At 39.9% G+C, this 26,229-nt stretch overlaps 1 pseudogene; it reads left to right on the top strand.

The window, feature by feature from the left end:
• Positions 1-1,294: 1,294 nt before the first annotated feature.
• On the top strand, positions 1,295-15,392 carry LOC107545878 (polynucleotide 5'-hydroxyl-kinase NOL9 pseudogene; annotated as a pseudogene).
• Positions 15,393-26,229: the final 10,837 nt, after the last annotated feature.

Below are 26,229 nucleotides of genomic sequence, written 5' to 3' on the forward strand. Positions count from 1 at the left end.
CTTTCTATACAGCCCCAAGCTAAGAATTGTTTTCACACTTTTAAATGGTTATAAAAAAGAAAAGAAAACAAAGAATGTGTAACAGAGACTGTATTTGGATAGCAAGTCCTAAAATATTTGCTATCTGTCCCTTTAAAGAAAAGTTTATTGACCCCTGTGATGAACCATTGCACTTTCCAGAGGACAGTTGACCCTCCCAAAGTCATCTGAAAGAACTGCAGACTAGAGAAGACAGTTGTTCGACACTCCAGGTTGTCTCTTAAATGAGCTGTCTTCTCTAGTCTGTTCCAAATGTTGTGTGTACACCTCCATACAAGAGTAAGATAATAATTATCAATAATTTCTAATTATATAAAGTTACTCAGACAGAGAATACTTAAAATAAACTGAAAACAAAAGCATATTACATAGATATGCATATATTGAATTTTATTTTTAAGTGTATATTTCAATAAATGTTCTTAAAAGTTTGGGATTTGGATAGACTGTATGTGTCTTAGAATAGCAGTAATTGATGCATATCAACACTGTGTTCTAGATGCCTGAAACAGCCCAGGACTTAGGGCATGAGGACAGTAAGACAATCAAATCACTGTGTCTATGGCTCCAGTAGAAGCAAAGAAAGCTCTAGAAAGTTCTATTCAAAGTGTGGTCCATGGATCTTTGCTGGTATATGAACTATTTCTAACATGTTTATGATAGGGTAAGTATTAAAACTAAAAAAAAAAAAAGTATTTAGAAACTAGTAATGTATAGTAATTGAAAAACTAATTATGTTTATTGAATATAATTATTAAAAATTAAAGTTTGCCTTTTGTATATCTTTGGGATTTTTATTTAATTTTTCTAGTAATCATTTTTATCACATTTTACTAAAGTTTCAATCCACAAGTGTTGGAAAAATTTTAAAAGTGGTCCTTTATCATAGGGAGATTAAAAATTCTTTATGAGGCCAACAAAAGCCTTCAATATCCTGGAGTTAAATCAAGGTTTTTATAACAAGATCTATTTCTGTCACTACTACAGATATTTTGGTCAACCATAGCAATAGCCAAAGCCCACAGGCTGAAAGAAATCATATAGGCTGACCAAGGATCTGGCATGGGTACGCAAGATGGTCATGTACCTGTCCAAAAAAGTTGGGATGTCTACCTCTCCTTTCAAAATGCCCTCTCTTCTCAATATTTAATTTAATATTGAAATATGATATGCTAAAGACAAGCATTCTGTCCTCTGCTACATTAAACAGAAAGCCCTAAGAATGAAGAGTAGGTTACAATAAGTAAGTAAGTAGATGGAAGTATTGAAAATTTGCAGCACAGTGTACAGTGGTGACCAACCCTTGACACCATTCTCGGATCCTTGCTCCACAGCAGACACTGCTCCCAGTCAACACATTCTTTCCTCCAAGCCAAATGCAGATGCAGGAACCTTATCATTCAGAGTATTCCAAGAAGCCAATCAGAGTGGGCACATGAGCTGGACACTCTTTACTATCTCTAGTATAATGAGAAGAGCACAGGTATGACAAGAATTAGGTCCAAACCTGATTCTGATAGCTAACCATTTGAATCTGGCCCACTCTTACCACCTGCCTAGATCTGGTGTTGTGTCATCTGGAACACAGTGAGTTGGACGATATCAAGCATCCTCACATTAGAATTCAGTGTAGCCATTAAAAAATGCTGATGCCTGAGCCCCAACTATTGAGTCTTTTTTCAGGCTCTCTCATCTTACCTTACACAGTGGTAATTTCTAAAGCTGCCCTGGTGATTCTAACACACAACCAGACTTGAGAACCATTGGATTAGAAGATCTCTACAGTCGCCCTCAACCCTAAAATTCTGATTCTATGATTATTTGAAGCAATAATAAGGTCAGTCACACAGACTTAGAGTCTCTTAGTTAAATTAGATTGGTTAGGACCTGAAGAGACAACTTAACCCCTTGGGTGGTTTATAAGTAGAGAAAATAAAAGGCATACGGATTTTGAATTATGAGGTAATAACTTTATTGGTATTTGTGATCACAACCATTCAGGCTTTACTCGCAGTTTTTATGACTCATCAGAATATCTTGTAAGAATTATTATAACCCCATAAATCACTATTGCCTGTTATTGTAAGTATGCCATAATTTATAATAATAATTACTATTGTTAATAATAATTTGCATTGTAATGACCCAAGTTTTTTTATTTGAGGACTTCAATGCATTTCATAGATCTTAATTCATTAATCTTAATATTTCTGTGAAAAGGGCATGAGCCCATAATCATCATTCCATTTCATAGGTGAAGAAACTAACTCAACTAGTCAACTGAGGTGAGTGTATGTATATATACTCACACATGTTTAAAATCCAGTTCCAAATCTATAGGTTTTATTACTATGATGCTAAGCATCCAGAGGTTTAAAGATTCTCTCTCAAAATTTTTATGAAGGGTAATTCTACTGTACTTATTTATCTATACCTACTATCTCCCAGACACTGAAAAATAACAGAGATGAGCAAAAGCTTGAGTATGGGGTTGAAAGATATTAGGAAATACTCACAATAAAAGGTGACAAGTGCTTTAACAGAAATATGTCTGTGATACCATGTCGTCATTGGGAAGAGTGGGCTAGCTCCAGGACTGGGTAAAAGTGCATGTTTTACAGGGAAGATGACTTGAGAGCTGGGTTTTGGAAAGTACTCAGCAGCTGTGAGAAGGTGAAGTGTGTTCCAAGTAGAGGCATTTGTTGAAATACAGAGTCATGATGGTGCTGTCCGCTGTGTGTGAGTGGGAATAGGAGCAGATAAAGGTGCAAAAGATGATTGTGAACAAATCCTGAGGTTCCTTAGACATCCTAAGGATTGCAGTTTTTTCCTACAGACAATTTGTATTCATGGCTTGTATTTATATGTATACCCTCCTTTTAATAAGAAAGTCCTTTGTAAGCAAACACTGTCCGGCTGTTTAGAATATATATATTTTAATTTATCTTTATTGTTGAAGGTATTACAGATGCCTCCCCTTTTTCCCCCATTGACCCTTTCTACTCCCGCCCACCCCATAGAATATATTTTAAAATCTTGAGCAAATAATAATTTTTTAAATACACCATGAATTTCCACATTATTGTAAGCAAGGGTTTTACAGTATTTCATTCATTCCTTGCCAACTTCCTGGACTGAGATGAGGGGAGCCTGTTTAGATTTGTAGAACTTAAGAATTGAAAAAGACCTTAGAAGTCAATTCCAGAAGCTTTAGAACCACCCACCACTGGACAAAGCCTGTGGTCTTACGCCTTCTCCACTGGCATTATGTAGCATATACACAGTGTATTCTGTCAAAGTGCTCCATTAAAAAAGGGAAGGCTCGTGGTCAAGTAAGTTTAGAAAGCACTATGTTCTAGAGCTTTGTCTCCAAGACACAAAATTTATTAGAATTATAAAGACTAAAAGGAATCCTGTAGGAAATGGTCCTGTTAAAGCTTGTTTCAACCAGTGTTTCCCAAACTTATTTAATAATAGACTGTTTCTTTAAGAACTATTAATTCAATCAGCCTTTCTCTTTCTCATATTTGTCATCTAGCATTATTGATTTTAACCTGCCCTTCAGACTCATCAACTTTTTGGCCTCTTTACTGGTTTCTTACTTTTTTTTTTCTACCTGAGATATCTTGGTTTCATTAAGATAGAACAGAAAGAAGGTTATCACTTTAACACCCTATTCTTAGCAGTGGACTCAAGGGCTGCCCATCTCAGGAATGCAAACAGAATTCTCCCTTCACGAGTTTCCTTGATGTTCATCTTTGTCAGACATCTCTTCCTGGCCACTCCTTTCCTCCGGGCACAAGTTCTCCAGAAGGATTGTCCCTCTTACCTAACTGTCAGCTTCCCATGGTGACAATGAGTAAAATGTTAACCACTCTGTCTTAAATACTCTCACACAGAGGTAACAGGATTCTTCATTTCCAATGCAAATGGTCTAAAGAAGTGCTGAATAAGCCCTCTTGTATGATGCCAATTTAAGAAATATAAAAATATTTGCAAGCTGTACTTTTTGTTTAATTCAAAGTGAAAATAACTTTACTGAGTCCCATGGAAACATTCTAAATATCATAATTAAGAGTATTACTTTATTAAATAGAAGAATGTTAAGTCACAAATGGCACTGCTTTAAAAGCCACAAAAGCATTACCATATGGGCCTATTTGAGACATAGCAACTCATGGCACATCTACTCACTCATAGCTTACACTGTAAAATTCTTTATGCCTCAGAAAGTGGCTTCACAGGAATTTCCTGATATTAAAATTGAAGTTAACAAGAAAGCATGTTTCATCAATTATACCCACTTTACAGTCAGAGAAATCACAGCTCAACGAGGTGCAGCAAAGTTTCCCAAGGCCACTGGCTGAGCTTGGACTGGAATGTGTTGAGTGAATGTGTACCACTAAGAACCCCAGGTGAAGCAGGTCATTTTCTAGGCCTTAGGATGCACAGGTGAGAAAGATAGTATCCCAGATAGTTTCTAATCCAAACCTGACTCCATGTGGTGTAGTATTGCCTCCATATCCAAGCTGGGAGAGCCAGGTGTGTAACCCGAACAGCTCAGGTGTCCCCAGATTCCTCAGAAAGGCTGGCTGCTCTGTGCTGGTCCTAGAGCACCAAGGTGGCTGCTGGTGCCCAGAGCCCCAGTTTGCTTTTGGCTGAGGTCTGGGCCTGTCAGTGGTACTTTCCATCATAGTTGACCTCTACCCTGGTTGATATAGGTCTGGGAACAAGAAATTCTAAAAGACTTTCACGGGGTTTAAGACGTTTCCCTAGGTCTAGCAGTACTTCTTAAATATGGGCATACATCAGAATTACCCAGAAGGCTTATTAAATTGCAGTTTACTGGACCCCTCACCCTGAGTTTCTGACTTAGTAGGTCTTGAGTGAGGACACAAAATTGGCATTTCTAACCAAATTGCCAGGTGACAGTGATTCTGTTGGTCTGAGGACCACACTTTGAACAGCGCTGTCCTAGTATCTCTCTTTCCCTTTCCAGCTCTCCTCCCTCCATTCATATGCTTTTGCTAGAGTTGAAATGCTACTTTAGAAATTAAATCTTGAGTCCTTCCAGAAGTTAGGTATTACCTCTTCTTATACCTCTGAAGTTGCTCAGTTCCAAAGTGAGGGAACAGTACCTTGACTACAAGTGCTCAACAGCCAAACATCAATGCCAGTTCTATCATTATATAGCTTTTAGGCTTTGAGCAAATAGGCACCTCAACTTTCTTGTCTGTAAAAGGGGGTGAAAAGTCCAGCCCAATAACTTACACAAAAATAAAATTATACCCATATTAAAAAGAACCTGATAGTTTTTACTTTAAAAGTTAATGATAAGGGGCTCAAAAGATACAAACTAGTTATAAAATATGTCATTGGGATTTAATGTATAGCATGGTAATTATAGTTGATAATACTGTATTGCAACTTTGAAAGTTGCTAAGAGATTAGATATCACAAGAATAAAACTAACTATGTATGGAGATAGATGTTAGTTAGACTTATTGTAGTGATAATTTTTGATATCTGTATATATTGTAACAATATATACAGATATTAAATCATTATGTTATATACCTGAAACTAATATATGTCAATTTTACCTAAATACAAAAAAAGTTAATGATATCTATATAAAAATCAAAGAAAGGCATTTCCCTGTTGTGTAACTGACTAGTTACTGGTATAAAGCTACTTGTCTAAAAATATACAGCAAGAAAAGACAGAATCAGATATAGAATTCAGGCCAATTCATTCCCCTTACAGATTTCCCCCAGGTACACTACTCTACAACAATAACCATAGTAGATAAATACTCAAATGGGGTTTGGAAAGCCTAATATAGAACCTGACAAGAAATAAAGTGATCCATCCACTCCTCTAGGTATCTATTTCAATGGTTCCATTAGTAATAGAATTTCTCTTCTAGATGCATAATTGATAACAAAATAAAAATAAAAATAGATCTTTAATCTAAGTATCTGAGTACAATACATATTACAGTGTAGCAATCGTTCCTGCAAAACTCAGGGGTGTGATTTCATTATGCCAAGTTTCAAATTCCCTTAAAGCTCATCCACGAGGCTTTCAGCTAAGTTCAGTTTGAGAAATGTTTATGTTTGCATTTGGGTGGTTAACTCTCTCTTCTGTATGTGAGGGTCTCCTTCATTTCCAAAAAGAATCCTATCAAGGTAAATATTTCATCCCCCTTTAAAATAAATAATTTAAAACCCCAACTCCAAGAGCGATAGCAAGACAAGGAAGGACTTGTGCTGGTGGTGAGAACGGGCCACACGAAGAAGTTGTCCAATAGTTTAGGTGGGAGAAACTGAAGAAATGACTTTATGGTGACATGGTTTGCCTTTTTCTAAAAATAGGAGCTTAAACAGTGTGGAGCTTCAGATAGTTTACACGATGCAAAAGCCTACACGGACAGTAATGATTATTTTGCAGGCCAGCAGAGGAAATGCAATTTTGTTTGATTCAGATCAATGAGCATTAAGTAAGTGCCCACTGTTCATCTGGAAATATCTGAGTCACTGGAAATGCAAAGATGAGGAGCGCCCAGCCTCCATCTTCAAGTGACTGAAAAAGTCACATTGCAATGATTCAAAATGAAATGGTTTCAGTTTCATGCTTAGACTTACATTGCCAAAATTCAGCATGGATCACATTAAACAAATTTAGATAAAACAATATAGGTCAGTTCAACTCAGGTCAACAAAAGGTATTGGATTTGGGACCCTTAGTGTGGGGTAGGAGGTATGCAAGGAGCACATGATGAACAAGGCAGTGTATCGGCATTCAAATTGCGGTACAGCTTTTCATAAGAATGGCAGAAGAAAAATGAATGATACAGCGCGGGACAAACACACTGCCAAGGAAAGAATCATGTGTAATTTCTAAGCAGTATATTTCATCAATAAGCATCTACATCTTTCCAGCAACTGAGTATGGGGCCTGGGTTCATTGCACTCAGCATGTGCTTGAGCTGAGAGAGCAGGGGGTTATGTCTTATGATCATGTCACCTTCAGAAATAGGCCCAGCATCTTTTGGCTCTTTTTGAATATATTTTATTTGATGATAACTGCCAGCTAATAAGTTAGATTGCTCTGTTTCTTGACTTTGTCTCATAAATATTAGAATAAGAACAATAGTGCTGCAGTAAAACAATGCCACGTGATAAAGATAAAAAGAATACAAACTGGTCTAAAATTCTAGGCTTAGCATATTTTAACTGAGATTATTGTCTGTAATTTGTTCCCCACTTAGGGACATTAATGTTGGCTCAAGTGGGAAGTAAATGTTGATAAAACAGCTTGAAGTTAGAAAAAGAGATGAGATTTTTCAGATCACGTGAGACAAAAAGATGATCTGTGTAGGGAAAGTGAAAACACTTAGGCTCTCTCATCACCTTCTCAAGGCAAAAGGCCGCAGTTATGTAAACATGATCTAGCAGAGTCACAACAGATGCCCTGTTCGCTCACTAATGTCTGACCCATGTTGGCTGAGAGCCACTATTGTCCTGGCTTCCATAAGACTGGCCCAGGACTTTCAGAGGTGCAGGTTTGCAGGATTGTTCCCCCTGGGCAGATTGTTCCCCTGGGGTGCAGTGTGTCCTCCGTGTGCGCCCGGCTGGCCGCCACGGGAGAGAGTGTGGGTTTGTCTATCTTGTACATTTGGCCTGCCTGAGCCAAATAAAGTAAATGTCTCATCCCCCTTTGGCTCCATGGTCTTCTTTGGACTGTCCAGATCTAGAGTGAACCTCCCTGGCCCTGAGTGGCCACTATAGTTGGTGTACTCCTCTGCATTATAATCTGGAATAAAAATATCTGACCATTTCTTCCTCTGTTCCTGCTCTACCATATTCCAACCTTTAATCAAGTGCCCACCATAGCATTTGATTTTTGACAGTTCTTCACAATTTTTGAATGCAGAGATGTTGTTTAAATTGTTTCAGATCTAGAGATCAGTACAGAGTCTAGGTTATATATTACTTGGAATGAATGTCTGTCAAACATAGAAGCCTGGAGAACACCAACAAGTGTGAGGTGGTGGAGAGAAAGACCAATGAAGCACACTGTGTGCTTTCCTTATTCCATGTCCCAGGCATCCATGTCTTTTACTATTCTATACAATAAGCTACCAATAAATACTGAAGAAAAAACAAGAAGGAAAAAGAAAAAGGTATATCATTTTTTAAAATGAAAATAAGATTGGAAGGAATTGTGCCAATATTTTATATCCTTTTATACTGTGGGATTATGGGTGATGTTTTCCATATGTTTAAATATTTTCTATAATTTGCAAAATTTTTAATTTAGCATGTCATAGTTTTATAATACTTTGTGAGCTGCAAGATTAACTATATATGTCCCTTTTTCTTTGGGCTGCTAAAGAGATTAAAGGAAGATTTATGAAAGCTATGGCAATTACATAGGTTATTGCTTGGTTGAGTTGTGATGAAAAGTTATGTCAGAAACCTGAATGAAATGAAAACATCTGAATAAATGCTAAGTCTCTGCAAATAATAGTGAAATTCATTGTGTTTGTATTTACAATTATTATATCAGTGAAACTAGTTTTAAACAACAATTTTATAATTTTTTCTAGAGTATAGATTAAGCTTTTTCCCTGTTGCAAAGGATTTTATAAAAGGAAACTCTAATTTAAAACACAAAATGAATAACATTTGCAAGTAAAAACCATGAAAACTCCTGGGGCTTATATTTCTTTAATGTTGGAAATATTTGTTAAAAGTTATATTTCCTGGTTTTTTATATTTAATGAATATGACTTTGCCTCCAGAGTCTCTGATTTTTTATATACTCTCCAGAGCACTTAAGAAAGTACCATAAGCAAATCAATTTTTAAATGCTTAGAACATATTAGTAATAATTAGTGTTTCTTGTATATTTTTGTATGTAATATTCAACCTCTGGAATTAATTTTGAAATGCGTGTTCCTAAACCTGTAATCACGCTTTTATTTAACTAAAGTAATAAACTAAAACATATAAAATTACAAAGGTTTCAAAATTATTCAAGAGAAGTGGTTTTATTTAAAAGGTCCACTAACTTAGCCTGTGGTTCCACAAATTTAGGAATTATTTTGTCAGCATTCTCATGCATGCCAGAGAAAAGGCTATATTAAGCACTATGGGGAACACAAAGCTTAATATGGAATGGATATTACTTGCAAGAAGCTTAAACTCTAATTGAGAAAAACAAGACATGAAAACACACACATTTAAAATATGAGAGAAAGCGATAAAGTCTACAAGGAAGGCCCAGATAAAGCGCCTGTGCTGTGGAAATAAGAGAAGGGAATAAAAGATTGGATGTCATGTGAGCCAGAATTGGATAAGGAAGACAGATATGTAGAAATGGGTCCGACAAGCATTACAGTTTTGAGCTCTTATCTATCATATTAAATTTTAGCTATTGGTTTACATGACAATCCTTATTTTACTAGGCAATGAACTCTGAAAGCCAGAACCATGTCTAATCCCTGTCATATAACCTCAGCCCCCAAGACAATGACTGGAACTTAGCTTTGACACATATTTGTTCAATGCTGAATGACTAGAATGAAAAAAGTCCAACAATGGTAAATCACATACTTTAGGGAGGGGCAAGGGCAGAGTACAAGGGTGATCAGTTCGATTCACTGGGCAATAGCAGTATGAAGAGGAGTGCGGAGAGACCAACTGAGGAATATTGGTTGGGAACAGGCCTGGAATGTTGGGTTTGGACTTGACCCTCTATGTAAATGGGAAACTGGGGAGTGTATTTGAACTGGGAAGAACAGCACCATAGCTGTGGAAGAGCTTTGGTGGCTAAAGAATGTGAGAAAGCCATTATCCACTGTCGTCTTAGTCTCTTTGAAATGCTCTAACAAAATACTCTAAACTGAAAAGCTCAGACAACATATTTTCATTTCACACAGTCTTGGAGGCTGGAACATCCAAGGTAAAAGTGCTGGCAGATTTGGTGTCTGGTGGGGACCCCCTTCCTGCTTTATAGACAGCATTCTTCTTGCTGTGTCCTCACATGACAGAAGGGGCAAGAGAGTCCTCTGGAGTCTCTTCTATAAGGAAGTTAGGCCCATCCATAAGGGCTCTGCCCTCATGACCTAATCATTTCCCAAAGGCCCAGCTCCTAATATCATCACACAGGGGGCTAGGAAGTCAACATATGAGTTTTGAGAGGACCCAGTCAGTCTGTAACACCTGGCCAAAGATCATACTGGTCTGTTATAAAGTAGAAATAGGAATGGTAAGCAAGAGTGGTAGATGGGGGAGACCTGTCACATGTAGACTCCACCGGACAAGGCAACTGGTCAATTTTAGGCTCACAGCAGGAAGAGAAATGACCGGTAACTGAGATTTTTCTATTTCAGCAGCTGGGGAGAAGTGTTTCCATGAAGGAGAAGCATACATGTGTGAGAGGACTGTGGCATCTATTTTAACTGTGCTGGATGCAGAATGTCCAACTTCACACAGCCAACAAGCAGCTCGACCAGTGCTCAGATTCAGATCTTCTACCTCCAACTGAGTGCTGTTTCCAGAATACAATACTCCTTATTCTGAAACACATGAATGATTGGCTACAGTTGGAAAATCTGCTATTTAAATAAATTTCTTTTGCACTTTGAAATAAGTAATACGTTTATATGGACTGAATTGTGTCACCCAAAATCCATATGTTGACGCCCCATCCCCAATTGTGACTGTATTTGGAAATAGGTCTTTTAGGAGATCATTAATGTTAAATGAGGTCATAAGAGTAGAGTCCTAATGCAATAGGATTGATGGCCTTGTAAAGAAGACCATCTCCTTCTCCCTCCCTCTCTCTCTGCTTGCACATGCACTGAGGAAAAGCCATGTGAGGACCCAGTGAGAAAGTGGCAATCTGCAAGCCAGGAAGCCGGCTCTCACTAGAACCTGACCATACTGACACCCTGATCTCAGATTTCCAACCTCCAAAGCTGTGAGAAAATTAATTTTTATTTTTTAAGCCACACAAGTCTGTGGTATTTTGTTATGACAGCAGGACATGATTTAGACACATGTTTCTAAATAGAGCAGTAAGGAGCTTAACAACCTCCAAGCTGAATTATCACACCAGCCCAAACTCTACTTTTTCTCTTGAGTAGCAAGTGTGTTTTCTCATGTACATTTTTGTCTTTAATGAGAGTAAACTAAATGCTCTGACCTCTTCACTGGTGAACAGCTTGTAAGATCCTTGGGGCAGAGTCTGCATTTTTTCCACCAGGTGACTGGCACATAGAAGGCACTCAAACATTTTTTTCTCTGAATGACTGAATATTGCTCATTTCCCTGCCTGGGTGTTAGGACACTGCTAATCTTAATCTGAGCAGAGGTCTTCTTAAACATCTCTCACCTTCCTCAGAGACTCAACTGATACCAGCCTAGGGAGTATGGCAGGTGGTGTTTTTTTCCAACATACTACATTCATCCTTAGGTTCTTTTCTCATTAAAACACTTTCTGTTCTCAACCAACCACACTAAATAAACAACATAAAACTTGTTTTATGTAGCTAACAAATAAGAAATAGTCGCTTTACTTACACAACTACTTTGGCCCATTCATACACACAGACACCCCCCCCCCCATACACACAATTTGAGTGTGTATAAATAACCCAAATGAAGAAAAACATTAAATGATTCAGCAGAGCGAATGAGGATATTCTACTTTTATTTCTGTGTATGAAAAGAGAAGCGAGGTATGATATAAATAATTTTATACAATTTTAGGAAGCAAACTGGCACTTCTTTAGAGTTTAATGGCACAGTTTTACTCTGTTTGGTTTTAATTTGTAGGAGGATATGACTGACCCTGTAATAATGCTATGTGACAATCAACTACTCTGCATCACATAATTACTTCAAACCTATGGCGTGACCCAGTGGTTAATTCCATTCCAGTGGCTTGACTTCTGCTCACACCACCTTCCTCTTTAGACCTGCCCTAGTCATCAAAACGTGGCAATTTTAGCTTTCTTCACATTAGTCAGAGGCAAGTAGCATTGTTAGGAAACTGCAATATAATCTTACTGAAATTGAAGGGAGTATGGAAAGTATGTGACTGCAAAATTTTACCGAGAGGACTAAAACTGCCCAGCTTTATGAGGCTACTTTTTGTAAGAAAAGGTCAGGGAGGAGGCACAATTCACAGAGGTTTCTCAGAATATCAGACCTGATTATTGCTGGAAAGTGCTTCTCCTGAGCAGTTTGTGAGTGTTTCTCCAGGACCAGCCCCTGCCAGTGGTATTCATGCAGCAGATCTGGGGAACTAACAGGCCATTACTGACTCATTGTCTATTCATTTTAGATTGTTTCTATGGAAGATTCATAGAAACAATACCAAGGTGGCACTAAGGTGGCTATCAACGCTGTTTACATACAATTTAGAGGAATAAACCTGCAGTTATGCGGGGGCTGGCTTCCCTTGTGGTCCTGAGGCCTAGTGTTCTAATCCTATTGTGACGTGATTGTTTTCACCATAAACTGCTCCACAGAGGCCTGTAATTGGCGGACAGGTTCAAATTAGATTGCTGTGTGTTTAGGGAAGCGGGGAACATTTCACATCAGCACCTCTCATTAAGAAGCAAAAGACCAAGGCCTCCATTACAGGAGATCTGACGTATATATTATCTTTTATTTAAAGAAAATACTCAGAGTATATACTCACAGACACACCCGCTACCCATCTTGTCTTTCATCGCCACGAGGAGAAGGGTAATGTGTAGATGCAAAACACCTTTTCGAGAATGGCAATTAAATATTTACCAGCAATGTATCGGGGAACACCAGCTTTACGAGCTAAAAAGGGGAGACGGGAGAGAAATTAATGGCCGAAAAAGTCCAGCAATTAGTTCTGCTTTCTTCTAATGATACCGTCGCCTGGCGGTGATCTTTCTCTGGAAGCCAGAAAGGCCCTTTTGTCTCTACGTTTTTAACTCCAGTGAACTCAAGTGAGGTCGGTCTCAGGACAAAACACCTTCCCCGACTCCCCAGCTCCTTTGCAAAATCACCGAAGAAGTCTTGAAAGCATTAACAGCAAAACGTATTTATTAAGGATAAACCTAGAGGGGCTCGAGGCTACTCTCTGGATAGTTAAAACGTGGGACAAACAACAGTCCGCTGGAAAGAATAATAAAAATTTCACAATCCGACGCCGAACGCAATTCAACGCTTCTCAGGCCTTTGCCCAGCCTTCCCAAGGCCCCCTGACCCACGCTTACAGGAAGCCAAACGAGGGGCAAGTATGGAGCCCCAAAGACTGTCACGGCAGGAAGTGCGGAAACAAAATAGCAAAAAAAAAAAAGAGTTACGGTGACCCAGGGAGAAGGCGCAGGAGAGACAGCCCGGAGCCGGGACGCCGCGCGGACAGATGCGCGCCCCGCAGGAGAGGGGCGGAGGGCGAGCGGCCGTCGGAGGGCCCCGAGGGCGCGCGTAAAGAAAGGCACTCTCCACCCCAAAAAGGCGCGGACCCGCCGCAGACCCGCTGCAGCTGCCGCAGCGGGGCCCCTGGGCTCCCCGCGGGCACGAGCCCCGAGGCCCGGCCCAGCTCCTCCCGGCCGCGGCCGCCGGCTCCGGACGCTCGCGGGCGCCGCCCAAGGCGCAGGGGCGGGGGCTGCCAGCCCGGGGGGCTCGGCCCCAGGGAGGGCGGCTGCCTGGTGTCGCTGGGGTCCCGAGCGCCTGCCCGAGGCCCCCAGCCCCGCCCCCAGCCCGAGGTCCCGCGAGGACTCCTCTCCGAGCCCCCCCTCCCCGCCAGGCTCCCCATCCCGCCCCTGCGCCCGCCGGCCGGCCGCGCGTGGCTGCTGCTGCCGTGGGGCAGGTTTCACCTCCAGCGGAGCCGGCCCGGGGCCTGCCTTTTAAAGGGCCGGGTGCAGGGCTCTGGCCAAGGCGGCCTTCCCGGCCCCCCCTCTGCCTGCCCCCGCGCCCCTCGCACCGTCCTCGCAGTAAGAAAAGCCAAAGGGCAGGGGGCAAGGGCACCCCAGCCTCGCTCGCCTTTACCGGGCCCACAGAGGTTGGTGGACGCAGTTTCTCGCCTCTGCTCCACTGTGATGCTAGAAAATCTGAAACCCGCCGCTGTAAACTTCACGATCAGCCGTCCAGGTTTATCCTACATTTTCGTGCGGGGGTCCCGCCTTGCAGATTAACGCTGAGCGTGTGGCCTTGAGCGGCGTCGGCATTAGAAACGAGGAGGGAGCAGCGGCCCCCGTCCCGCCGAGAGCGCCTTGCAGCCCCGCGAGTCAGCCCCTGCCTCCTGCGAGGAAGTAGACGGCTGCTGTCACTTGGTTCCTGGGCCTCAGGACGCTGGAAAGTCAGCATTTAGTAGAGACCTGATTAACCAGTTCTTAAGTAGCATTTCCTGCCTTGACTATTTGGGATGTGATCTTGGACAGACAGAACTGACTCCTCCGGGTTGCATTTCTTTATTTAATACTCTTACAGAACCAGTTCTAGGACCACCTTTCACCGCCCCAGAGGACACCACAGAAAATGGTGTATTTTGGGAAATATGCTTGTAAAAACCACTGTGAGAATTACATTGAGATACTAAAGTATGGTTCATTCCTACAAGAGAGAGTCCCCTGCTGTCAACACAGTGGGCTGGGCGACAGACCAAGGGCTTTCGTTTCTTCTTGATCTGATCTGGTTGCTTTCTCCCAGACTTGTCATTCAGTTCAGCTCTGGCCGCAGTAAATCCATGCCAAACCTCACCCCTGACACAAAAAGCAAGTCCAAAGTCAGAAACGAAGGTTTCTACCTGGCAGAATTTGTAGAGAATTTGAAATTTGCTGATGAAGGAAAGGAGAGCCTGGTTGTTCTTACTGGATATAAGCTGATGTGTGTCCAGTCGAACTCTGCATTTAGAAAAACTCCAAAAACTAGTGAGTCGCATATAAGAGTTCTTTGTGATTTGGCAGTGTTAGGTTAACTTGGTAGCTGCAACCCCCGGTGCTGAAATGGCTTCATCCCTTACAAGGTCTCACATCCTATCAGGTCCCTTTCAATGCAGTTGCCCTCCAGGGTGTTTGTGCCAATGTCGCTCCTACCCATGTACTGTATGCTATGAATGCCAGCTGAGTTGGTCTTGGCAAGATCCTGGATGATATCAGAGGATTTGCAAATAGGTTTGTCCTGCTTGCCCAGTTTCCAATCTGTGATTGTTTGGGGTTTGGAAAATGTAGAGGGATTGACCTGGAGAAGAGGCTTTACCACATCCTCATGCCTGTGCCTCCAGAAGAGCTAAGAAACTTGAATTGTCTGCTGGTCATTGTCATTTCCATTCCATGGTGTGTCCTCGAGAGCTAGGAAGCTTTCCTCCCTCCATCCATTTGCCTTTTCAAGAGTTGAAATGTTACTTTAGAAATTAAATCTTGAGTCCTTCCAGAAGTTAGGTATTACCTCTTCTCATACATCTCAAGTTACTCAGTTCCAAAGTGAGGGAACAGTGCCTGGACTATAAATGTTCCACGGCCAATCATCAATGCCAGTTCTGTCATTATATAAATTTTAGGCTTTGAGCAAAGAGGCAACTTAACTTTCTTAGTTGTCTCTTATTTAATTCAAATTTAGTTTGTTGTACATGTTTTTTTATCTTGGTCTTACAAAGAATTTTGATTACAATGGCTTCGTAGCACAGTTTGATATCCCTCCCACTCTGTTCTTCTTTCTCAAGATGGCTGCTGCTATTCGGGATCTTTTTTGGTTCCATATAAATTTTTGGAATATTTGTTCTAGCTCTGTGAAATATGCTGTTGGTATTTTAATAGGAATTGCACTGAATATATAAGTTGCTTTGGGTAGGATGGACATTTTAATGATATTAGTTCTTCTAATCTATGAGCATGGTATATTCTCCCATTTGTTTATATCTTCCTCTGTTTCTTTTTCAGTGACCTGTAGTTTTCCAAGTACAGGTCTTTTACCTATCCTAAGAATCCTGAAACACTAATCAGAAAGAACTTTTGCTCCTCTGTGTTCATAGCAGTGCAATTCACAATAGCTAAGATTTGGAAACAGCCCAAGTGCCCATCAGTCGGTGAGTGGATAAAAAAGCTGTAGGACATTTACACCATGGAATACTATGCAGCTGTAAAGAAGAAGGATCTCATACCCTTTGGGACAGTATGGAGGGACCTGGAAAATATTGTGCTAAGTGAAATAAGCCAGGCAGAGAAAGTCAAACATTACATGATCTCACTTATATGTGGAATCTAAAGAACTTAACAAACTGATGAACAGAAATGATTCAATGACATGGAAGCATAGATCAGACTGATGATGGAGGGAGGCGGGTGGGTGGAGGGGGAGAGATTAACCAAAGAATTTACATGCATATATGCACAACCCAAGGACACGGACAATGGTATGGTGAGGGATTGGGGAGAGGGTGAGGCAGGGTGGAATGGATCACTGGGGAGAAAAAGAGACATCTGTAATATTTTGAACAATTAAAAAAAAGAATTTTGAGACATTTCTCTACTGTCAACTTCTTGCCTCCTTGCCCAATTCCTTGTATCTTTATAGTAAGAGTCACTAAACGTCATTAGCAGCAAGTCTCAGAATGAAAGTGTGCCCTGTCATTTGTCTTTTCATTAAATCCAGGCTTGCCTTTAGCCTGACTTCCTGCTGGCATTTAAGGATGCGGTTCTTATTTCAGTTCTCATTTGTAAAGAAAACAAACGTTGCTCCTAGAGGGCATTGTCAGCCATTGGTCAGAGGGCCAAACCCTCTAGAGTTGGCCAGGGAGCCTGTATAGGCCTTTCTCATGAGACTCAGAGGTCCTGGAGATGAGGCTCTGTGGTCAGCCCCTGGGTGTGTTGGTCAGACCAGCAACAATGCCATAGACCTTGGATGTCCATTTGATTTCAACATTGATGGATTGGGCTTGTTTTTCTACAGTCTGTTGTGGTTCAGGATGAGTAGGAATGAGTTGGTGTTGGAGTTAGTCTTAATCATTTGTGTGTGTGATTTCCAAAGTAGTACATGCTTATTTTAAGAAAATTAAAAAAATATGTGACTTAGAGTGTGGAAATCCTTAGTCGCCAATTTTGTGATTCTTTAAAGTCAGTTTTTTTAAAGAGATCCACTTATAGGAAAGGTAGAGATGAAAATAAAACACTGTGGAAAAATGTGGACTGCTAAGGAAGATGTCACCTAGTGCATGTGCACACACATGTAAACTCAAGAACTGACATCTGAAACACAGCTCCTGGCCACGATTAGCCATGGAAATGTATCCCAAAGAGACTGGCACACTGTCCTTCTATGGTCTGAATTGTGCCCTGAAAAAGCACACTTTGGAATCTTAACCCCCAGTACCTTAGAATGTGACTTTATTTGGAGTTGGCTTCACAGAGATAATCAAGTTAAAATTAAGTCATTAAGGTAGACACTAATCTCCAATGACTATTGTCCTTATAAAAAAGGTAAATTTGGGCAGAGATAGATGTTCATAGAGGGAGGATGATGTAAAGAGACACGGGGAGGAGCTGGCCATCCCATGCAAAGAAGAGAAGCCTAGAACAGATCCTTCCCTTAAACCCCTCAGAAGGAACCAACCCTGCCTACACCTTGATTTTGGATGTCCAGCCTCCAGAACTGTGAGACAATAATTTCTGTTGTAAACACCCCAGTTTGTTATGGCAGCCCTAGAAAATGAATATAGTCTCATAGTTAGGGAGCCTGACTCTCAGTTGGTAGATACTTCAGTACCTCTCTTCTAACCCTTCAAATTCCTCAGGAGTGCCTTCTGGAGATTTCTTAAGATGAACCTCAGGGATGAAGATGCCTTGCCTTCTGCACAGCAGCCTGTGAATGCTCTGCTACTTTCTTGCTTGTGGATATCCAGCAGGCAAAATTACCCAGTGGCAAATGCTTCTGCTTGCTGTCTTTAGGACCTATGAAATTCAAAACCTACTGAGAGTTCAGGGACACAATGTAAGGCCTTGCCCACAATGGCTACAGCCACCAATTAAAGAGCTATCTTTATATACGTGCCACTTTCATACTTTCAATAGGTCTTCTGGTGACATTGCACTCTTTCCAAACACACCAGCACAATAATAGGTGAGCCACCTGTGCCCTTGTCCCACACGAAGCAGGACACACTGGCTAATGGATTCTCTGGTGGTGCAGTCTAGGATCCTCATATGCTGTTGCTATATGCTCTGAATTCCTAGGAAGCTTTGTCATTTACTCCACCCTACCCCAGCCTCCTCCTTGCTAGTACATTTCTACTATGATTTCAAAGAAAGGCCTAAAAGATATGCTTTTTGCTTGACAGTGATCTTAGTAGCAATTACCACTAAGATGCCCTGAAGACATTGATCAGAAGTCATGTCCTTCCTGTCTTTTGTCCCTGAAAGGCATTGTAGGATTGAAAGGCATTGTAGGCATTGTAGATGGGAAAAGGCATAATAGGATATATGACCTTGAGACTATCAACTTCACCATCCAGAAACTGAAGGGAGAAGGGAGTGCGTACTAGAAAATCTCTAGATCCCTTCTCAGATAATTATATTTCTGTTAATTTAAGGGGTTCCTCTTTCCTAAGTCCTGCCTGTTTCGCTGGGTTGGAGCCATTCCCAGAGTGATCCTTTATCAGTCCTGTCTGGCTTCATCAACAGTTTTCTCCAAGGTGAATACTTTATAGTAAGTGCTCATATAGCCCCCTCTGAGTCTCTTTTACAAGTAAAGAGAATGAACACTCTATACCCCACGTGAAACCCTAGCACATCAGTGGTTTAAGCGGATTCCTTTCACCGCCAGAAAGCTCTGTTACGTAATGTAACTATTAGGCTAGGCAGAACTTCAGCTGATGATAAATGATAGGTCACAGAAAGTTCATGCCCAATAACAGAAGTCGCCCATTGGTATTACTGGGAGCACACACATATGAAAGGATGCCAGAGCCATCAATAACCATGTTTGGGCCTGATAATTATTATTAGCTTAGTAATAGTTATTGCCATTCTCTCTCTTTCTGCTGATTTAGTAAAGAGCAACTAATAACAATGAGGGGTCGAATGTATAAACCAAATGATACTCCTCGGCCAGACACAATGCAGTTTCTAATGAGCTAATAAATGCTCTATGTGTGTGTGTGTGTGTTTAACCCAAGAATGTTAAACTTGCTCATCCCTGACTACAACATTTTTCTTTTCTTTCTTTCTACTAAATCACAGACCTACCACCCGCTTTCTTTGAAACCCTGCAATATAGCAGGAACTAGCTAAAGAATTCCCCCTTCTGGCTGCACTTTGAATCTTCTTAAAACCTAATTCAAAGTATTGTCATCCTTTTGTAGACACAAGTCTATAAACTCATTCTCTAGATAGAAGTTTTGAAACAAAACATGGGGATTTCTGAGACACAAAGGGCTCCTTAGTAATTAAGATAAAATAAGGATTCCCACCCCGGCTCTCTGTTACAGATCTGTGCAACGGCTCGATACTTCACTTCACGGGGCTGAAGCCCGTTCGGGCCATCGAGTTGAAAACTGCTGTATTATTATTCTTTGATGTCTACAGCTTAGTAGCACAAAGCTGGTCTCTGAGCACTTACTCTCTATAAAGAAACTCCAAATGTTTGGCCTTTGGGCTGTAAATATTGTGTCACCATTGATTTTTAACATATAAAGTGTATTTTCCTGAATGTCAAGTATTTTCAAAGTGCAGGGCCTCCCAAGAGCACAAAGTAGAAGGAATTAAAGATGATTTAAAAGCTGGAACTACAAGCAAGCGAGGAAGAAAGGCAAGGGAAGGAAAGAATGAAAGGGAGAAATGAATGAGAGCAATATTCCAAGCGCTGTGTTCTCTTTCATGGTTTAGTTTCAAATGCTACATGAAAATTTATCTCATTGTCACCAATGACATGTTAACATCAATATTTTCAGTGCCATTCCTTTTCAGTACCAATTGTGCTTTAAAACACTGCATACGGCAGGCACTGCAGTGAAATCTTTGCAGGAACTCTATCTCTTGCCTGCATTTCACTATTTCTTTATACAGTAAATAGATGCAAAAAAAATTTGTTAAATAAATTCTATCAAATCCTCTACTTCCCAAACAATTAAATTATATTTCAAAGTAACTGCTATCAAATAAACTGTTAGAACTTCCATTCAAATTAGAAACATACTACAAAATAATTCAGAACAATTGTTTACACATTAAAACATCTGTCAGGGGGACATAAAGTATACAGCACTGGGAACACAGTCAATAATATCACAACTGTATGGTGACAGATGGATAGTGGACTTTTAGTGGTGATCACTATGTAAGGTGTATAAATGTGAAATCATGCAATGTTATACACCTGGACCTAATATAATATTGGATGCCAGCTATACTTCCATTAAAAAGAGCTTTACATTCCAGAATAATAATTAGACATGAAAAAATGTCTGTCAAATTTCACCTTCATGTCTTGGCATGGTGTTAAATGCAGTCAGATTTAAAGCAAATAAAGTGACATTTTCCTGTTTTTTATAAGTTAGGAGAAATGTCCTGAGCTGTGTCCCAGACCCACAATGGATCACCTTGCTCTCTCTTTATCAGCCTCCTGTGCCAAGTCATAATCAGACCATCAAGTTCAGTTTCTGACCTCCCAGATGCAAGCCGAGCTGTCTCTCAGGATTTGAATGAGCTGGGGAGCTATTTTCTTTCCCTCAGTCAATCAGACAGATGCAACTGAAGTTAGAAAAAACCTCCTTAGACAAAGCATTCCTGAATTTGCATTTGCCTGCATGTAATACCAAAAGAAATAAAGGTTTTGTCACCTGCCTTAAAAAGAATGAGTGATAAACATCACCCAATAAACCTTCAAATCCCTCATTGCTTTTAAAACTTACCTATAATATATATCAATACTTAATGTAAAAATCACTCGATTTCAAAAGAGTTTGAAATGTAGAGTTGTAGCTTAAAAGTCCAAAGAAATAAATTTGTAAAACTAAAGCATTGCTGGAATAGACCAGAAGAAAGTCTAAGGGAATATATTTTTATCAAGCAAACATGTCAACTCACTGATATAAAAGGTGGGAATAAATGCTAAAATGGTTCCTGCCAACTTCCTGCATATTATCAGTCACTTCTTTTGTTAACTTGTGCTGGCTTGCTTGGGAGTTTTAGGGTGACTATTTGTGATTCTGATAATTTATTTATCCCATAGCCCTCTCTGATCTCCACCCTCTGCCTCCTATCACTGCACCTGACCATCACTAATAAACTGGGAAAATACATTAATATCTATCCTCCAGCAGTTACCTAGCAATAAATATCCATGTTACTTAATCATGCTCTATTTATACTTAATACAGCATCCATGCATGTTCTCTAAGGATGCTTTTCAGACTGTTAACAAAAAACAGGATGACTATTTTTAATTCCATATAAAATGTAAAGGAATTTATGCTGACTCTATACAGCAAATCAGCCAGTGTTAATTGAGCTCCCCTCATGTCTTCAGCTAAATGCCCAGGCAGGTCACCAAAGGAAAAACAAAAAAGAAGTTAGCCTTTGTCTAGGAATAGGGAAATTTCAGTGCCATCCCTGCCAGGAAGCCATTGAGTAACCTTTGGCCCACCATCTCTCTGGTCTTCAGATTTTTAAATTAAAATAGCTAGCCTGGTGAACTTGAAGGTCTCTCCAGTGTTTCAAATAATTCCTGTTCTCTTCTCTGAGCCTCTAAGACTGTGTGTGCTTTTTATTACACTCTAAGTGTGTAGGTGGATGAGGTAGAGACTGAAGGAAATGAAGTATAAACTGAGGGATAAAATGATGAACTATATATATTTGTTCATTCTTTGACCACAAAAGAGAAATCTGAAGTCAAACAATGAACAAATATATGTGTTTTATGGTTATGGGATTCAAAGAAGAGAGATATATTTACTTTTATATCAATTTTGTTCAGAAAACTGACTAGTATTTGCATACACAAGTAGTATGAAACACTGATAACAATAGATTTAACCCAAAATTAGGTTAAAATTTTTACAATACAAGGGCCATTCTTTTAGAAATTTTAGGACATTTTAGGTTCTTATTCTTAATTGCAATAAGAAAAGGTTTTCTCTCTAAATAGAGATAAAACAATTATAAATCAAGGTTTTATTTGATGTATGTTTGTAAAGAATGGCAGACTAATTGAACAATTTCCAAAAAGTGTTTTAATTGTAGTTACTTTAAGGCTTCCTTCCAACTATTGCTAAAAGCCATTAATGTTACAGGTGTGACATGTCAGTATTAACTGAAAATAATCATAGGCTAATGTTAGCAATGAAATTATAATAAAGTGACATCACATTGATATAATTTTATTTCATCATTAATTATTCTTTCAACACAATAATCACTAAAAATCTACACATATTCCAAGCTGGGTCTCTTAAAATTCAATTCCCTTTCAGGAATTTATAGTAATTTAGATCAACAGTTTCAGTAGACAGTATATTGCCTTTCTCACTCCACTTTTTCCCCCACATTTGATTACCTACTAGTATTAATATATTCAGTACACAGTTTAGGAATAACATACTCCTCTCAGTTGATTACATTGGACAAAATAAACACACATTGTTTATCTATACTATCCTAATTTCATGGTTAATATTAAAAAGCTGCCCTAGCTGGTGTGGCTCAGTTGGTTGGAGCTTCGTCCCATGCACTGAAGGGTTGCATTTGATTCCCGATCAGGGTAAATACCCAGGTTGCAGGTTTGATCCCCAGTCAGGCACATACAGGAGGTAACCAATCAATGTTTCTCTCTCCCTCTCCCTTTGTCTCTCTCTAGAATCAATGAAAATCATATCTTCAGGTGAGAATAAAAATTTTAAAAAGCTAATGTTCACTCATTTATTCATTTGATCCCTAACTTTATGCCAGGCATTGTTCAAAGAGTTATGGCTGTCTTACTAACGATAACAGAAAAACTTTCTTGCCTTCTGGCAACTTACATTCCAGGGTCTGGAAGGCAGATCATAACCATAGTAAACACACAAATTGACAAGTGCTACTTAAAAAGTGGTAGTACATATGTTGGACTATTTTTCCTTATTAATGGTTCTACATTGGTTATGAATAATGCATCTGGCTTCCACAAAGCATTCAGATGCTCATATAATTAGACTCATTTCTGAGGTCTTCCTATAGTTCATGCATCAAACACAGGCCCTTCGGGCAGCTGTGCTTGGGTCTATGAGCATGGATGTTAAAGAAATGAGCAAAGTCGTGCTAACACTGCCCTCACTCCCCTACAGATGTAAGATGACTCTGCTTGCCCAAGGCATTCTAATTACAAAGCATTTAGTAGTCAGGATCTAGCACACACCTGCCAGAAACTTGAGAGAAGAGATGCTGCACCAGGATCTTTATCCAGCACAGCAGCCCAGCTGGAAACCAAGTTATGAAGATGCTGGTGGAGGCACAAGAACCACATGCCTTCAGAGTTCAGTTGGAAGGCCCTGGAATTCTCCCCTTTGAATGACTGGTACAAGCCCCTCAACCACAGTCCCTCATTCCACAAGGATCACTCACTGGCCTTAAAGCTGAGAGTGTGCTTCTGCCACAAGTTGGAATTAGAACCTTGATGTACATACAAAGTCAGATGACCACCTGGGTATATATCTGAAGGGTTTCCAAATGAGGCATGTGGATTATTTCTAGAAATAATATTTGATTGAGAGGTATACACCCCTCTCAAATTGCTGCAAATATATAGTTTTGAAAGTTAAATAACAGATGTTATGTTTAAATGACTCCTCAAATTTAGAACTGAACACATTAAATCATAACTATTAAAGTAAAAATGCAAATCTCATAATAACTAGAGTAGCTTAGTACTGAACTGAAAAATTAAATATTTTTCTAAGATGAAAAATGTTTAAATCAACATGTCTGCTGTTGTTGCTTCTATTTTTGAAGATAAATTCTCTATTCACTAACACTTTAGATTTGTAGTATGATGCTCTTTTTAAAATACTGTCTCATATAAAAATCCTAGAAAATAGGAAGAAATCCATAAAATGATTCTGCTACCAGACAGTCAGAAGCAAATTTATGGGGGAAAAAAGTCAAATCCATTTACTTATTGCATATACCTGCTGAGTTAATCTGATAATAAAAGGAGGCATAGATAATTAACTGCTATCTCGCATGCCACTTTGCAAGTGGAAATCAAAAATCTCGTTTTTTTTCCGTGAAGCAGAACCATACAAAACCTAAAATTCATCTTGTTTCCCTGTGACTTAGGGAATGCAAATCCCCAAATGGCTCCTACAGAAATTTTACTCTGGTCATTGAATTTTTACTCTTTTGTCCATGTAGACCTTGTTTGTCATATTACCTATAAAATATTACTCTGGAAATACTTCAAATTAAAAAGTTAGGGATGACCAAAGAGGACTATTATTGAGCCTATCTCCCTGCTTTGCAGCAATATCTCTCCTCAAACACCCCAGACAAGTTTCTGTCATCCCATTTTAAAGATATTTATTGAAAGAGATTCCAAACTTTTCTCTCTGGGAATCTGACTTCAGCATTTAACAATTTCATGATTTGGAAACTATACATTGTACTGAATTCAAATCCATGTTGCTGCAGTTTTGGGTCAGCTTCTTCTGATCCCACAGAGAGAGAATGGCAGCTACGGTCACAGTTTTATCAACTCTTATTAAAATCTTACTGTCACACCACAGCTAGGCCCTCTCTTCTCTTTCACTGCAAATGTTCTAGTTCTATTCATCTTACAGCCCTATTTTTCTCATCCTAAAATTTGGACTTGCCACAAACCACTCCAGATTCAGAGTGGTAATGTTCCTACCCCATCAAGCGTGTTTCATCCAGAAATCCTGCTTCTGATTTCCTAAATATTAAGAACCAGGGTGTTTACAATTTAGTTCAGAAGCAGCAACCTCCCAACGAACAGGTCCACAATGGTAATTTCTGGATTTTTCTGCATGTGGTCTACAGAGCCATCTCTGGCACCACTGACAATTCCCTGGGCTTGATGAACTTTTTAAAGGGAAGGTCAAATTTCACCTGTTAGCCAGAGAATGTACAGGGTTTGAGGCTTTAGTGTAAGAATCACTAAGGAAGCTTACTGAGAGTACAGATTCACTTTGCTGTGGCTTCTCTCACCCTCACCCCAAATTCTGAAATGAGGGATTGGGGCCAGAACCAGACCCCCCCCATTACCAAGTCCCTCTCCAAGCACCCTCCCCACTTCAGTGATTCTGAGGCACTTCCTCTGGGAATTACACTTGAGAAGGGGTTTCCTCTATCTGCCATTATCTTTTCTTTCTGAACTGACCAGAAGCAGGATTTAACCTGAATTCAGAAAGTACCGATGAGGAAACCTCATCTCCATGGATTAACTGGAGAAGGAGACAAACTTGGTGGAACCTTCTCAGCACAACCTCTTCAATTTATTTGCCTTTATTCGTGCACTGATTCATTTGGCCATGTATTCAAATTCAACTAACACTGTCTTGGGTTTCAGGTTCAACCAGCCAGAGTCTCAAGTAGAGATGGACCTATGCCGTGTAAGATTCTTTGATAACAAATGAGCAGCACAAACAGTAACATTGCTGTAGAAAAATTCAAATAAATTATAAAGCTTTGTGGGCTGGGAAGCCTAGAAAACCTTCAAAAACTGTTGTCATTCAACAAAGACATATTGAATGACTATCATGGGAATGAATTATTGAGAAACTGTTGAGGGCTCTGCTTCAGTGGGCAATGCACTGACAATAAAAGGTATGCGAGGTTACTCTACTCTTTCATTTATGAAACACTTACTGAGTGTTTACTACATACCAAACAGCCAACTAAGTGCAAATAATGCAAGGGTGAATTTATCCAACCACAGATATTAAAAGATGCCTACTACGTGCCAAGTACTTTTCTAGGCACCGAAGATACAACAGTGAACACTTTAACAAAGATCCATGCTCTTTTGGGGTTCTCATTCCAGAGTGTATGTTGGGGGTGCAAGAAGAAAGGCTTTAACAAAATGAAACATGTAGAATTTAGCTGATAAGAGCCGTGGAGAAAAATAAAGCCGGGGAGGGGGGTGAGCATGTCAGGGGTGGACAGTTGCAGTTGTAGGTGGCCAGGGAAGGGTTCACTGAGATGACGAC

Source organism: Miniopterus natalensis, chromosome 2 (genome assembly GCF_054644295.1).
Source record: "Miniopterus natalensis isolate mMinNat1 chromosome 2, mMinNat1.hap1, whole genome shotgun sequence".
NCBI lineage: Eukaryota > Metazoa > Chordata > Mammalia > Chiroptera > Miniopteridae > Miniopterus > Miniopterus natalensis.